This window comes from Papio anubis, chromosome 2, assembly GCF_008728515.1.
Source record: "Papio anubis isolate 15944 chromosome 2, Panubis1.0, whole genome shotgun sequence".
Classification (NCBI taxonomy): domain Eukaryota; kingdom Metazoa; phylum Chordata; class Mammalia; order Primates; family Cercopithecidae; genus Papio; species Papio anubis.
Window position 1 is genome coordinate 163725513 of NC_044977.1, and position 17011 is coordinate 163742523.

Below are 17011 nucleotides of genomic sequence, written 5' to 3' on the forward strand. Positions count from 1 at the left end.
AAGACAAACAGCAGGACATAACCTGCCTGGCTGGGAATTATTAGTAAGGCTATTCCTATGATGGGGAGGATTCGTTCTTCATGTCATGAGAACATAAGAAAAGGACATTAACTTTTCTTGCAAAGTCTGTACTCAGTTCAGAATTTACTTTGGAGGGTAATATGTACCAACAAACTATGAATGTAAATAAGACAGAGAATGAATTAAAAGAAAGTAATGCAAATTCTCTAAAAATATAAGCAACATTTAAACTAAATGTACAGTGAATATCAACGTCGCTGGTAGTACAATTTCATTCAAAAATTGATATACATTTAGAAATTAAATTCCTGGCTTTGTAAACATAATGAATATGCAAATATTTTAGGTTAATATATTTTTTCCATCAAGTGCTTTATGCAAGAAATTTTTCCTCGAAATTCCATTACTGACAAATTCCAAAATGTTCAGTTACTAAGAATAGAACTCTTTATTTTTCCTCATTTATTGATACTCTTAGCCATTCCTTAAATTGCCTATTCTTGGATTTTAACATCCAATCCTCCTAGAATTTTTACATTTTGATGAAGAAAAAGAAAACACATACACATGCGTTTAAGACTGTATTGCTTTTAAATTGATCTCTACAAGAAATACACCTCAATCTTAAAAAAATGATGGGGGGTGAGAGGTGATGCAGGTTATAAGAGCATGAAGGAAGAAAGAACAGCCAAGAAGTGAGGCAGTAAAGTACAGATTTCAGTCAGTTCTAAGCAGTGGATAATTTTAATCTAGAAAGAAGGTCTTAATTCAGTTATAACTATAATATTTAATATAGTACAATATACGTTAATAGAGAATCTGGATAGTAGCATTTTTGAAACAAGCAAAAACAGAAAAAAAAAAATCCTCTCCTTATGTTGCACTTATTCAATTTGTGGGCTCCTGCTGCAGGTGGTCCTTGAGACAATATCATAGAAGATTTCGAAAACAAAATGGATAAATATGGCCATTTATATAAAATCCAGGTAGTTTTTCAAAACTGTATTTCTATTCATAGTGCCCAATTATCTATAAGGTATACAAGGGTGTAAGACAAGCTATTATGATTGATTGATTGATTTTTTTAAGAAAAATAGTAGCATGTGTATACACAAAATGAATCTTATCTCCCTTCAAAGTACCCATTTTGAGCAGTTAGACATCAATTCCACTACAGAAATTTCAAAAACAGGCATTCCAAAAGTACTTTGATTGATGGACTATGTGTACATCTTCCCAAGGGGAACACTTCAAAAGAAATAACACAAATTTTGAGAAATAAGCTCTGATATATTTGCTAAAAATTTACCTCACTAATTTATAATCACATGTAATACAGGAAAAAAAACTGTAAAAGACACAAATTTCTCTGAACAAATTTTCATTTGAAAGTTATACATTTAAAGGGAATCTTTTCTTGCCACTGAATAATAAGAAAAATGAAAGTGGTAAGGAATAGGTAAGTAAGTATTATAAAGTCAAGAGTAAAAGGCTATTATATTTACAATCCATTGAAAGTGAGCTGGGGCAGGGAACCACACCTACAGTAAGCACTCTATCACAGACACTGAAGGCAGTCTTTAAAATCTGCATATAAGAATTCTTCAGTTTTACAAAGTTTTACTTTAAGCTATAGTGTCTGCAAAAAGCGATTCCAACTAATAAACAGCAATTCACCAAAAATGCAAAAGCAAACTACTATCAATTTACATTTTAGTGCTTTAAAGACAGTAACATTTACTCTGATCAGTGCAGTGTTTTGAAATAGATATAATTAAAAACTAACTTTCAGTGCATCTAAGTAAACATCCACAGGAGCATTTTAAAATATATACTATCTTCAACTCATCTTAATCTCAATAACTCTTCCCACCTTTGTATTTAGAAATTTTTAAAAACTTCTCTGAACAAATTAATTTTCATTTGAAATTTACACATTTAAAACGAATCTTTTCCTGTCACTCAATAATAAGAAAAATGAAAGTGGGAGGAATAGGTAGGTAAGTATCATAAAGCCAAGGATAAAAGGTTATTATATTCACTACCGTTCCCTTTGAGAATTAAATTTTTAAAAATTTCTAAATACAAGGATTATAATTTTACTTTTTGTGATTATTTATTTTGAAAGAGGTATAAAACAAATACTCTGACCACAAACCCTGAATATTCAATGCCTTCAACCAAACTACTGCAATTAATATGAAATTCTAAATACAGAATATAATGCCACATAAATAGTATAACAGCCAAGTACTGTCTAAGAAGCCATATGTTTTTTCCCATTGTTCAAAAAAAGGAGATGACTTCCCGTCACTTATGTTTCTGATTAGCAAGGTGATTTATGCCACAATCACTAAAAATGCCAGCAAGTGAATGAGAAAATGCATAGTGACTGCACCAGATGTGCACAATAAACAGGAATCCCATTGTAATCTCTGGTACTTAGTTTATATGAAGGTAATGTAGGAAACACTCTTGGATATGGCAAAGTCACTCTTTTTTTACATTTGACTATAAATGATATGAAATAAATTGTGTGTTTTATATTTTATGGCATGCATACATTGATAAATTAGGTACCGTTTTGTATCCCAACTTATCTACAAGACAAACCTGGCTAAGATCATGGGGATTAATTGCTTCAGAAGTGTGAAATGCAGCTTTTCCATTCTTTTCTGCACACTCAGTGAAGAAACAATGATTAATCACTGTTTAACTATTCTCTTGGGAATCTACAAGATTGCCAAAGCAGGATTTATCCTCATAAATCCAAAAAATACAGGTTTAGATTTGTTGCCAACAACTGAAAGAACATGAACTTAAACCCATTTGTTATCAGATTAAAATAATGTCAAGGTTTTAGAACCCTACTGGTACAGAATTCCCTTTAATCGGTGACTTCAATGGGAAATTAGATTAACACATAAGATATAATGAAAGCACATGTATTTTACAAAAGTAACAATAAACATTTTTTAAAACTTCGAAAATATCCTTGGCCTAATGTCAAACATCATACTATCGAACTTGAGCTGACAATCTCCCCTAGCTATAGAAATACTTCATTTCCTCTGTTCTATTTTAAGAATTAAAATACATGCTCATCAGGTAAAAAACACTTTAAATGGATATTTCACATAGGAAATAATGACTTATTTCAATAAGTTTTATTCCACATTGCTAGAGCTGACAGGCAATTACGTGGGTAAAACTACTTGGTTCCAATAATACTAACATATTTCTAAGTCTTGAGAAGACAGAAATTGTAAACTCCAAACTTCTAAGCCTAAATCATCTAAAACCCTGTAATATTTTGAATAGAAGTACATAAGAGCAAAGGTTTCAAATATATTCCAAATAATTGGCGTTTTCAAAGAATCTTCAGCCAATGTTTACTAGTATACTGAATAAAGTAAGTAATTCTTAAGTTGAGGCAAAATTATTGTTCATACCACTTATAAAATGTGGAGCACATATTTTTAAGAATTGAAATCTTATTCTCATTAATAAGTGTAATGTTCGTGGCATAACTGTCAAATCATTACAAATTAAAGGTTTTTTTAAATTCCCTTTAAATGGGTCAGCTGTTCACACTACAAACTAGTACAAACCCAAATACTGCTAAAGTGGGAATAATCTGAAGTAAAAACTTCAAATTTATATATAAAATAGAAATACATATTTGACAAATGTGTTTTACACAGGTGAATGTAAATTAGAAATACAGACATCTTTCAATTATTATGGGTTAATTTTCTATTTGTCTGATCATATGTTCATATAACTTCTCCCTTCCAATTTGTCCATCTTCCTGCTATTTCTTTCAAGTGTACTAAGTGCCACAAGAGACTACCAGAACTGCAAGGAAAAGGAGGTGAAACTGTTGGTCAATTTCACTGTTCATTAAGCCCTTGTAAAAATGAGTAAGAGGAAGAGAACGTGAAACAGATTTTGTATTTCCTACACATCACGATTTTTATCGCTGTTTAACACAAAAGTGGCAGCTATGTCTACTGCACACATAGTGAAAACCTAAAAACATTCACAATCAATTCCCCCCCCCAAAAAAAAAAAAAGAATTTTCCTCACATCATCCAATTTAAAAAGCAAATCTTCTTATAAAGGATACATTGCTTTAAAAGTAATTCTCCAGTTAGCTGAGTACCTGCCATAAGTAAAACCACAGAAAACAAAACCAGATAAGAGGGAACTAAGGTATCACTATAGAGAGCTGGGAACTTGAGCAAGAATGAGTACAAAGGGTAACACTGTTGCCATTCTTACTCAGAAGCACATGAGAGAGACAGCAGAGATCACATTATACCAACAGGAAAATGTGAGAATTCTAATGCCATTATTGTATACCGTATTTATCAAGTGTGCTGTGGGGCTGAGGTGACCAGGAGAAGCATGAATCATAAAGAACAATAGACACTTGGCATCATAGATTTTTTACAATTACAATTTCACCGTTGTTCAAGCAATCTAGGCCATGAAGTACTTTATCATTTTCTGGTAAGTGAATTTGAACCATAAACTCCCCAACCTGGTATAAGAAAGTATTTTGATGGCCCTGTTTCTACTCTTACTGTAGCTTGATGGTTCTCCAGAGCATTTTACAGAAATATTTACAAACTTGAAACTTTTTAAAAATACCAACAGGTATATAATTCATAAATGCCTATTGTATGCCTTAATTCCATTAACAGAATTTTTTTTAAACACAGAATTCCTAAACCAGGAACCACCATATATGTACATTGTTAAAGAAAAAAACCACAAAGGAGAATTACAGGACAAGCCTAAAGAAGTGGGAAGCAAGTAATCATCCTATATGTAACATATCCTGGAGATAGTACAAAGCTCAACCAAATGCTTTTTAACAATGGATCTGTGCCGATATACTCTGCCTTCCTTCTTATTAAGAATAAACCACCTATGCTTCTACTTAAGGTGATATCTCTGCTTGTACACACTGCTTTAACAATTTTCCACTCTTTCTTGCATCATCAGTTTATTCCTCTCTATTGGAGCGCTCCCATTAGTATGCTATTTCTCTCCTACTCAAAAAAATCCTCTCTTCACTCCAGCTTCCCCCTTAAGCTGCTGCTACATGTGTTTCTCCTCCCACTCTCCCTTGAATAGTCCATCTTTAACTTCACCTATAAATAAGATTTTCACAGATGATCACTCTTCCTTCCTTCAAACATTTACCTCACTTTCAGATATTCTGAAAGACAAATGAGTTTTCCTCTTAACCTCACTGAGTTTTCTTCTCTAGCCACATCTACTAATTCCTCTTTTTCTCCTAACGCCTTTACTAAAGGTGCCCCAAGGCCAGGATTTTAAGTCTTCTCTATCTATGTTTACTGTACTACATCAATGTTACATCTTGATACCGTTTGACCTTTGTACTTTGTGATCCTTCAGCTCACTCTCTCACCTCCTTCAGGTCTTTACTCACATGTTACCTTATCGGTGAGCTTTCCCTGATCACTCTATTTAAAATTTCCATTCTTCTCCCTATACTCCAAACTCTCTATCTCCCACTGGATGCTTTATTTTCCTTCACAGAATCACTATCTAAGGTACTACATATTTTATTTATTTATCCTGCTACTTATCAACCTCTCCACCCTGGAATGTAAGCTTAATCAAGTTAAGGATTTTTATCCATTCTGTTTTCAGTGTGATAGCTCCTAAAACAGTCCTCAATGAGTAAGACTGGCTTCAAATTTCTCGGGAGGAATAATGGATAGTAGAAAAAATTAAAGCAAAGCTTTCAAAGTTCAGAGGAAAATCACTTTAAACTAGAAACATACACCCAGCTAAATTATCAATCAACTGTGAAAATAAAATAGAAAATTTTTCTGATATTCACAACTCAGAAAATTCATCTCCCATTTAGCCTTTCTGAAGTTGTAGTTAAAGGATGGATGATGACAAAAATGGGATATAAAAACCAGTACAACTAACTCAATATTATAGTGAAAAGAAATCTCCGAAAGACAGGCCAGCAAAAGAACAAGGAAGCTCTGTTTTATATTTAACTAGGAGGTTGAGGTTGAGAAATGTCCTCAAATAGAGTGTAAATAACTTTACCAAAATGTTATTTTATGATTTAGGAGCCCAAAAGTACAACTGTAGTACGCTATCCAAAAAAAAAAAAAAATATATATATATATATATATATATATACACACACACACACACACACAGGCATAAATCTCTTATGAGCATTAAACAAAAAGAACGGCAATTTAAAACTTTTATTAAAAAAAATTACACATATACCTAAAAGAAAAAAAAAATGATACAAATGTGAAAAAAAATATATGATTTTGAGCAAATGAAGAAAAGAAACCTTTTATTCTGGGAAAAAATATGTTCACTGGTCAGGTAGTTCTGGAGAGAAAATAGAACTGAATGATAGTCTGAAATGATGTATAATTACTATTTAAGAAATATAATTGCTAAATAAGAAATAAAATATGCGACAGGCATGGTGGCTCATGCCTATATAATCCCAGCACTTTAAGAGACCAAGATAGGTGGATCACTTGAGCTCAGGAGTTCAAGACCAGCCTGGGCAACATGGCAAAACCCTGTCTCTACAAAAAATACAAAAATTAGCCAGGTATGGTGGCTCACGCTTATGGTCCCAGCTATTTGGGAGGCTGAGGTAAGAGGATTGCTTGTGCCTAGGAGGCAGAGGTTGCAGTGGGCTGACATCATGCCACTGCACTCTGGCCTGGGAGACAGAGTGACACCCAATCTCAAAAAAATAAAAGAAATAAATTACTTAAATATATAAGAAATAGATCATTTCTCTACTTTGTTAAAAGTCATTTATCGGTATCATTAGATATCCTGACAAAAAAAAAAAAAGGAAAACAGTAAGTGTTAGCAAAATGTAGAGAAAGTGGAACCCAGCTGGGTGAGATGGCTCATGCCTGTAATCCTAACACTTTGGGAAGCCAAGGTGGGCGAACTGCCTGAGCTCAGGAGTTCAAGACCAGCCTTGGCAACATGGAAAAACCCCGTTTCTACTAAAAATACAAAGAATTAGCCGGGCATGGTGGCATGCATCTGTAGTCCCAGCTACTCAGGGGGCTGAGGGAGGAGAATCGCTTGAACCTGGGGAGCAGAGGTTGCAGTGAGCCAAGATTGTGCCACTGCATTCCAGCCTAGGCGACAGAGCAAGACTCTGTCTCAAAGAAAGTAGAACCCTCATGCCTGGGCGACAGAGCAAGACTCTGTCTCAAAGAAAGTAGAACCCTCATATACTGCTGACAGGAATGTAAAATGATGCAACTGCCATGGAAAAGTTTGATGGTTCCTCAAAAAGTTAAACACAGAATTACAATATGACCTAGCAATTCCACTCGTAGGCACATACCCATATGAACGGAGAATAGGTTCTCAAACAGGTTCATTAACACATTTAGAGCAGCACTATTCAGAGTAACCAAAAAGTAGAAGCAAACCAAATGTACATGAACGAATAAATGGATAAACAAATGGACTAGCATTCAGCCAGGAAAAGTAATGAAGTAATAATAAGTGCTATAACATGAATAAAAATTTGAAATATTATGTTAAATGAAAGAAGCTACCCACAAAACATCACATATTTTATGATTACATTCATATTAAATATACAGAACACATAAATCCATAGAGCCAGAATGCAGACTGATGGATGTCAGAGCCTAGGGCTAAGGCAGAATGAAGACAAACTGCTAAATGGGTAAGGTACTTTACTTTGGCATGATGGAAATGTTCTGAACTCGATAGAGGTGGAAGGTTGCACAACACTGTCAATGTACTCAATGCCACGGAACTGTTCACTTCAAAATGGTGAATTCTGTGTTATACAAATTTCACCTCAATCGATTATGTTAACATAAAAGATATTCTGCTTTCAGTTCACTCTTTCTATTTTCTTATCTCCAGAGTAAAGATTTCCAAAGATGTTCATAATGTTATTTAACTTTGGAAGGTTCTTAGAAACTAACATTTACGGGTTTTTTTTTTTTTTTGCGGGGGGGATGTATATGAGGTTCAGTAATTCTTTAAGCTTCATTTCAGGGTTTTTAAAATTTCCTGTTAAATTCAAGTAAAATTAAATGTAATAAACTTCATTTTTAAAATGGTGTATCAGTTCATCTCTGTATGACAGGATTCAAAATATTTTTTTTTAATTTTTTAAGTTGACTTATTTATTTATTTTGAGATGCAAGGCTGTCTCAAAATAAATAAATCGTGCAGTGGCATGATCTTGGCTCACTGCAACCTCTGCTTCCCAGGTTCAAGCGATTCTTCTGCCTCAGCCTCCCGAGTAGCTGGGATTACAGGTGACTGCCACGACTGCCGGCAAGTTTTTTGTACTTTTAGTAGATACAGGGTTTCACCATGTTGTCCAGGATGGTCTCGAACTCCTGACCTTGTGATTCACCTGCCTTAGCCTCCCAAAGTGCTGGGATTACAGGCGTGAGCCACTCCACCCGGCCAACATTTATTTTTTCCACAGAGATGGGGATTTGCTATGTTGCCCAGGCTGGTCTCCAACTCCTGAGCTCAAGCAATCTGTTCACCTCAGCCTCCCAAAGTGCTGGGATTACAGGTATGAGCCACCATGCCCAGCCAGGATTAGGGACAATTTTTATCCTCTTTATGTTTTTCTACATTTACCAAACTTTTTAATAAAAAAATATTACTTTTATACATCAGGAAAAAATGTCTTCAATTTATTAAAAAGATACAAATGTTAAATAAAATGGGAATGGGTACTAGAAGAGACCACTTTGGGAAAGGACCTGGGTTATTCTAACTTGATATTCAGGATGTAAAAAGTTAAACATGTTTCAAACCAAGAATGATTTGAGGGCATCTGGATGCACATACAATTTAAACAGACAAAATACACAAGAAGAGAATAAAGAAATATACACCTTACTATAAAGACATGATTATATCAAAAATTTATTCTCCTTTAAAATTCTGAGATCTCAGTACTTGTGCCTATGTTCTCACTATGAAAGAACCCAGTAAGGACTGTGGTGTTTCCCAGCAGTTACCCAGTTCTCTCACTAAGTCATTTGATAGCCTATATTGAATGGGGAAAGAGATGAGAAGCACAGAAGAGACAAGAAAAAAGGCAGCTTCACTGAGGCAGAAGAGAAACTATCTCATTTATTTTACTCTCCCAAAAAATTAGTGATGAGCAAACATTCACGTGATCTAAAGCTGGGATTCTGAAACTGCATAAGTGACACATACCAGGAAGCATTAAATAAAATATACAAAGAATATAATATAATATAGCATACACCACATCCCAGGTAGTTGGAGTAAGAATTAAACTTTTGTTTCAGTTTCATTTATACCCATAGGACTCGGCTCATAAATGTACATTTTATTCCTCACTACGGGTTGTAATAAGGAAAAAAATTGTGAATGTTATCCGATATACCTCCAATTCTAAGTTCAATCATTCTAGTTTCCTACTTCTGTAAGAAATGGTGGGGGAGTGGGGAGTAGAGAAAAGAAAATAAAAGGTCTATGGATACAAAAAGTATTCCCTAAGGAAAATGCTGAAGTCTGCTGGTGGGAAAACACTTTTAAAAGACACCCTGAAGACTCAGCTAACTGAGAAGAAAAACAATGGACAAAGGGGAAAGAACGGAAACTGGTGACTAAAAGTAAGAGGCAGGACAGAAACAGATCAGGAAACTGAGTAACTGAAGGACTCTTCAATCTAAATTTGGCAGAAGTACCAAAGCACACATACTTTTTTTTGTACAAAAATCTATGGAACGCATTACTATGGTAAGGGTATTGAGAGTATTCTATTTTAAAATGTATATTTTGAATAAATATATGCTTACCTTTGGGGAGAACTTTACTGGTCCACAAATCCGGTTGACATGTGAAAATGCATGTTCTTGTTATAGATCAAAAATGACTTAGGCTCAGTACAACAGAGTTCTCCAAACACAAGTCTTGGTTTGCAAACAGAAATTGAAGAGGAATCAAGAAACAGAGACAAGCTAAGTTCTCTCTTAACTGCTGGAAAAACAGCATCTCCCTAGAAAAATAAATAAAATAGCTTCAAATGCTCCTACCCCAGGAGAAACCCTAAATCATATCAAATCATAAATCATAACCCTAAATCATATCAAACCCTAAATCATATCAAACAATACCATATAAAAAGCAGGCTAAAAAGAATTCCTATCAAAATATTTTAAGTTCTTAGAGGACAAATATTAGCCTACTCATTAATCACTCTTTCCTTCACCTATTTTAACTCCTGGAAGAAAGAGAGGCATTTTATAATGCCAAAAATAAATGGCATTTTACATATATAATACAAAAACAACAGGTTTCACTATCAAACGATCACCTCTAATTCGTTTAACTTTGCACTGAAATGGCAAAAAAGTGTTGAAATAAGAAACATACTATTCTAACACATAGTAAAATAATATCACATTTTAAAATCACATAATATAAAAATGGAAATTTGACATTTGAAAACAAATGAGAAAAAAATTCCATTGAAAATAGATTCTAAAGCATTAATAAAATGTAAAATTAGAATATAGATGCATCAGTGATGACAAGTGAATATTATTTAGGTGTTAAAATTAATTTTCACAGCCTTTTTCTAAAGAAAAAACTTTTTTCATCTTCAGTAATACACCTCCATAAATAATCACACACATAGATATATTTACATAAAATCTGTAAGATTAACAACTAAATTTCTTAACTAGGCTATCCAATTTAAGTAAAGAACCTCTTAATAATAAAAAATTACTAAATATATTATCAACTTCCTCTAGATATCATTCTCTATTAGTTCTTTTTTTTTTTTTTTTTTTTTTTTTGAGATGGAGTCTCGCTGTGCTCCCAGGCTGGAGTGCAGTGGCATGATCTCGGCTCACTGCAAGCTCCGCCTCCCGGGTTCATGCCATTCTCCCACCTCAGCCTCCCAAGTAGCTGAGACTACAGGCGCCCGCCCCACGCCCGGCTAGTTTTTTGTATTTTTAGTAGAGACGGGGTTTCACCATGTTAGCCAGGATAGTCTCGATATCCTGACCTCGTGATCCACCCGCCTCGGCCTCCCAAAGTGCTGGGATTACAGGCTTGAGCCACCGTCTATTAGTTCTTAAGGTTCAAAAACCTATTAAGAGCTTACTGGTGGCTTGGTACACATATAAAAAGATAGCAGCAGTTAGCTAATATAATGTAAAACATAATCAACAACATGAAACTGAAAAAGCTGACAACAGATTCCAACTGAAATTTACTGAGATTCAATACAAATTATTTCAAACACATTTTAGTATCACATGCTACTAAAATCGAGTAACAAAAGTCACTCTTCTGGAAACAGGATTTCCAGAAACTTTTTTTGTCCTTTTAGATATACTCATTTTATTGAATACAATTCATGCTCTATTTGTGTGTCAGTTTGGTGAAGAGAATTATGCATTACATTGTGATGCTGCATTTTCTTATTTTAACTTTCAATCTAATTTGAAAAGTAACAAACAATATTTTCCTAAATTATATTACATATATGGAAAATATCTAAATATCATCAGCTGCTCCTTGCACAGTGCTATATTCACATTTTTTCATGTATGGTTGAACTAAAAATTGCTATACCACTAAAACAAAGCATGACTATTTCTCATCTTTCTTTTGTAAAAATACAGACCACTTTTATTCCCTTCGGATGCCTGTTTAGAATAAAAGATATTCAAATAGTTTTCAACTACTCCAACATATGTGTATTTGATGAAATCTGTATTTAAGTACCAATATATATTGTCATAGTACTATGTCACTACTATTCAGAGAATGATGGCTATTTCTTCAGAAAGTGTAACGGTAACAAGAAGAAAAAGTAACACTACAATCAGTGTCCTGAGTAGTTGTAATGTGCTTTATTTCTAAATACATACTTTAGATCAATTTTTTATTTTAGGCCAATTTTCAATTTCTTACACTGCCAAGATCCTTAATTAACCTTCTTGTTGTGACAGGATATAGCCAACAAAAGAACAAATTGAGGCACCTACCATCAAAGAAACCAAGAAAGGAGAAGAGAAAAAAAAAGAGAACACTATGGGCAGAATTAGCAAACACAAAAAAACATCTCTACAGTAAGACTATATGAAACAACTAAACTTTCTCAGAAATCCATATGCAGAAGGAGTATTTACCACAGTCTCACTGAAAGGATATACCAGTTCTTTTTCTAGCTATTCTCTTAGGAATTACATAAATATTGTGAAATCTAGAAATAGATATACACATGCACATATAAAACTTATTGTCAGTGTATAAGTTACTGCTGCCCTGGGACTGCAATAATTTATGTAACATCTGTTTTCATATTTTCCTAATTTTTTTCCTAATTAACATGCATATTCAACGCACAAATGCGCAGACCACCTCTTTTTTCTGCTGACTGTGCCTCTTTTTTTGAAGTTGTGCACTCCTAGGGAGAATTCAGGATAGATGAAAACCAAAATCTTATTGAGAGCACTAATTTTAAAATGTAAACAACAGCATGAAACCAATTTTCAACAAAATACTAAAGTCTTAGGAGTTCTCAAAATACACTTCAATCTGCCAACAATAGTCAGACTAGTAGTAAATAACGGCCCAAACATAAAAAGTCAACATAAAAGCATAATCTCAATATTACTTAAACATTCTTGATTTCAAACTTCCAAAGGAGCTAAGGAACCTACTAAAATATCCATGATTTCTTGTCTTAACAAGGTTGGAAAAATTTTAAAGATTTTATGCCTTAGACAACTAAAATAAACACATTCCATATAGTAAACATAAATTTGTATATAACCAGTGATCGCCTTTTTGGATTATAAACTTCAAATACTGTGCAGATTCAACAAAAGGGGAAAGTTTTTATTGTTAAGTACATTCAAGTACAATACAGTGAAGTTCTGAGAAGATTTTAAGCTGTATTGGGTAATTCAAAATACTACTTATGCTTTTATTCTTTTTGTAGACATGGGGGTCTCACTTGGTTGCTTAAGCTGGTCTCAAGCTCCTGGCTTCAAGAGCTTATCAAACCAATGCTACAACAACTTAAGAATTCCCAAATAAAGTGTAAAGTCGTTAGAAAAGCAAGTAAGTAATAAAGTCATACTTCCAATTTAAGACTCCCTGAACCCACACCCCAAGACCTTTCCACTAAAAAGTAGGATGGCATGTGTACTGTCAAGAGTCTGAGCTTTAAAATAAATCAACCTTAGTTACAATCCTGGTCAGTATTTCCTACTGGCAATATTTCCTCACCGCTAATTCCTACCTTGCTAGAAGTGTTAACATTTTTGAAAATATTAAGTGAAGATTCCGACAGGATACATAGGGTTGTACATCACTATTAACGTCACATGTTCCTCTACCACAGGAGTGCCAGCTGAGGAAAGACTTAGAGCAGAAGGCTATTCACAGATCTCATTGTTCTAAGGCTGACCTGTAAGCTTTGAAAATTTCACGGTCTAGAGAATGGCAGGTCATCAGGAACAGCTTACCTCCATCCTTTCCCCATGTGGGGAAAAAAGGGGTTCCATCAGAAAAGTCAGGAGCCAATAGCCTAAAAGCCATCAGTAGGGAATTCAGCAGTGGTTCTAAAACTTTAGTGTGCATATTAAAAAACCACTTGAGAAGCTTATTAAAATGGAGATTCACAATCAGACTCTCTCAAACATTCGGATACAGTAGTGGAAGAGAATACTTTTCCAGCATTTTTTTTTTCCGGAGACAGTCTCGCACTGTCGCCCGGGCTGGAGCGCAGTGGCACAATCTCGGCTCCCTGCAACCTCTGCCTCCCAGGTTCAAGCAATTCTCCTGCCTCAGCCTCCCGAGTAGCTGGGATTACAGGTGCCCCCCATCACACCCAGGTAATTTTTTTGTATTTTAAGTAGAGACGGGGTTTCACCATGTTGGCTAGGCTGGTCTTGAACTCCTGACCTCGTGATCCGCCCGCCTTGGCCTCCCACAGTGCTGGGATTACAGACGTGGGCCACTGCGCCCAGCCACTTTTCCAGCTTTCTAAAAATACATGTACCAACTAAAACCACTTTGTATTCTTTAGCCACATAACTTTCAAATTATTTGTTGAACAAATTAAAATGAACCCAACTTAATATGAAAATTTCAGATATTTCTCTGAGCAACACTTCCAATGTTCCTTCTCAATTAAAAAAAAGGAATGATCAAACAAAAGCAGTTTTAACTATACATAAAACGCCTCCACCAAATTTGATTTTCCTTAATACAACATTTACTTTTCTAATTAAAGACTCATTTACTGATAACATATAACTCATTTACTCCTTTACTGAGTAAGTCATTTATTAGTATACATACTAGAAGACATAGAAATGTTAAGAGAGATGAATGGTTCATAGGAAAATCTTGTTGCAGAAGTTATACATAAGAGGGTCTAATATAATAAGAGTTACCAAAGAAAAATTTTTTTAAAAGAATAAAAGCAGCCGGGTGTGGTGGCTCATGCCTGTAATTACAGCACTTTGGGAGGCTGAGGCAGGCGGATCACAAGGTCAGGAGTTCAAGACCAGCCTGACCAACACAATGAAATCCTGTTTCTATGAAAAATACAAAAAAGCAGCTGGGTGTGGTGGTGGTGGGCACCTGAAATCCCAGCTACTCGGGAGGCTGAGGCAGGATAATCACTTGAACCCAGGAGGCAGAGGTTGCAGTGAGCAGAGAAGGTGCCACTGTACTCCAGCCCGGGCAACAATGTGAGACTCTGTCTCCAAAAAAAAAAAAAAAGAAAGAATAAAAGCTTACATACAGCCCTGCTTGGTGATGCCAGTGGGCACTAACATACACAGGTACCAAAGCAGTATTCAGGACAGAAAATGTCTACCATATTTCCCAACACTGTCAATCACTCAAAACATTAAAAGGATGTCCACTTTCCCCTCTGCATGAACCACAAACTGTCACTATGGAACACTGCTGATCCGACAGTTCCCATTAACCTGATCTACTGGCACACTAAGTCAGGTCTGGCAATAATGTTCTGGTGACTTACAAATTCTAACAAATTATAAACTCTAAACTTTCACCCAAGGTTAACAGAACTTATTTTTTAATTTTGAAATTTTAAGATGATATAATTCTTTCAAGGCTTATCTATGAAGTCATATGTAGGCAGCTAGTTTTTAAATTATTGCATAGTATTTCCTTGTATTCTTCTAAAACAAAGATGCCCACTCAAGTTAGTTTGTTTATACCCTATGACTTACATCATGACCGTGCTAGGGAATAAAAGGCCAAAGATAGTAAAAATTCCTTGAAAATTGACTTTAGTAAAAAGAGTATCGAGTGCTTACTATGATATTGACATTTATATGGAGTATCTCATTTAATGCCTCCCCTTCCTCCCTCTCCCCTCCCCTAAAAAAACAGATAAGAGAAACTCAGAAACACTAACTTGCCCAAGATCTCATAACTAACAAATGGTAAAGCTGGGATTTGAACCCAAGCAATCTGACCCCAGTATCCATGTAGTCTTAACCATGACACCATGCTATACTGATTTAAAAGGAATTGGGAAACTTGGTTGACATTATCATTACCCACTCTGTTCATGAAATTTCTTCAACTTTACAAACTTTTTATAGAGTCAAATATCCCCAAAGTAATGACATAAGTCTGTCCCTCTGGTTTTTACGTTAAATGAAATGCTTCCAAGGTGTTCTAATAATTAAAACATAACTTCACTTCCAAAATGACTCTCATCTCATATTAGTATGTAACATATTTTTGTCCCAAATACAGTCATTTTCCACTATTGTATCTTCCAATATTACTCCTGATGCCAACCAGGTAACCTCTCTTCTATATATCCTGGTTCCATATAGGCTCAAGCTCTGGATAACAAGTTCAATTTAGCTTAAAATAAGAAATAAGTTAGTTATTCCCCCCAACCCCACCCCAGTCCGTCATTCTATTTAAATGGGCCAAAAGAGGCTGGGTCAATTCTTAGAATTGCTTTGGGCACTTGAGGTTTGTTTCTATCTTAAAGACCAGTCAAATTTTCTCATGAGAAGTGAGAAAAATTCAGGATCTATGGTTTCCCTAAGGAGGCTGCAGATTCATCTTGACTCCAAGAGATGAAAAACTCCCTTAAGCTTACATTAGTCTTTGTTCATTTCCTGTGGTAGGCATAAGACATGAGACTTTTCAAAACTGACTTCTTCACAACACAATAAAAAGACAAGTATATTTTACATTAAAGGATTCTCGTAAGTATGTCCTTGTAACTAAGATAAAAACACGATTTTTGAAGAAATTATTTTGGATTAAATGGGCTGGAAACTTTAAGCACTGTTCATAACTTTGTTTTGTATTCTAAATTCTCAGTTCCAGACTTCTTATTCTGCATCTCATTAACTACTCCTTATACTATGACATTTGTTTCAGAGTTCTTTTTTTTAAAATCTATTCCCTTTTTATAATATCACCTGTCACCTTTTATCCAATACACACTGTAATCCATCTTGTTCAAACTGCAAAAAGAAAAACTCAAACCAAACCAAAACTGTTTGTACTACAAGAAAACCAATGAAAAGTAGTCACTGTCCGAAGTCATTATGGAATTCTGAGGTTGCTTTACTTCTTAGAAAATAAGAGGGCAACACTACTTAAAACCAGAGACAAAACGATAAGTTAGCTCTTCAAATGACTCAATAATTTAGATATATCTTTTCTGCTTTTGGCTTATCACTTACCATCACTTACTTTACTACCACACTTCCTTTATTGATCTCACTGCCTGTTAGCTCCCTCACACAAAAAATAAAGGAAATCTAAACTGGATTTCAAAATGGCTGAATAATTAACAGGAACGTAGTGAGAACAACAGCTCTAAGGGTCAGGTGCGGTACCAATCACCAAACTAGAATTG

General features: G+C 34.7%; 1 protein-coding gene across 13 annotated transcripts in view; it reads right to left on the reverse strand.

Annotated features, from left to right (window-relative positions):
- The window catches only part of TBC1D5 (TBC1 domain family member 5), a 571565-nt gene that overhangs the window by 427739 nt on the left and 126815 nt on the right, over nucleotides 1–17011 (reverse strand). For 7 of the 13 annotated variants that reach the window (XM_021933864.2, XM_017954351.3, XM_017954374.3 and 4 more), the window contains one exon: nucleotides 9912–10111. The exons of the other annotated variants lie outside the window; for them this stretch is intronic. The gene's annotated coding sequence lies outside the window, so the exon portion shown is untranslated. The remainder of the gene's footprint in view (nucleotides 1–9911; nucleotides 10112–17011) is intronic. 13 annotated transcript variants of the gene reach the window in all.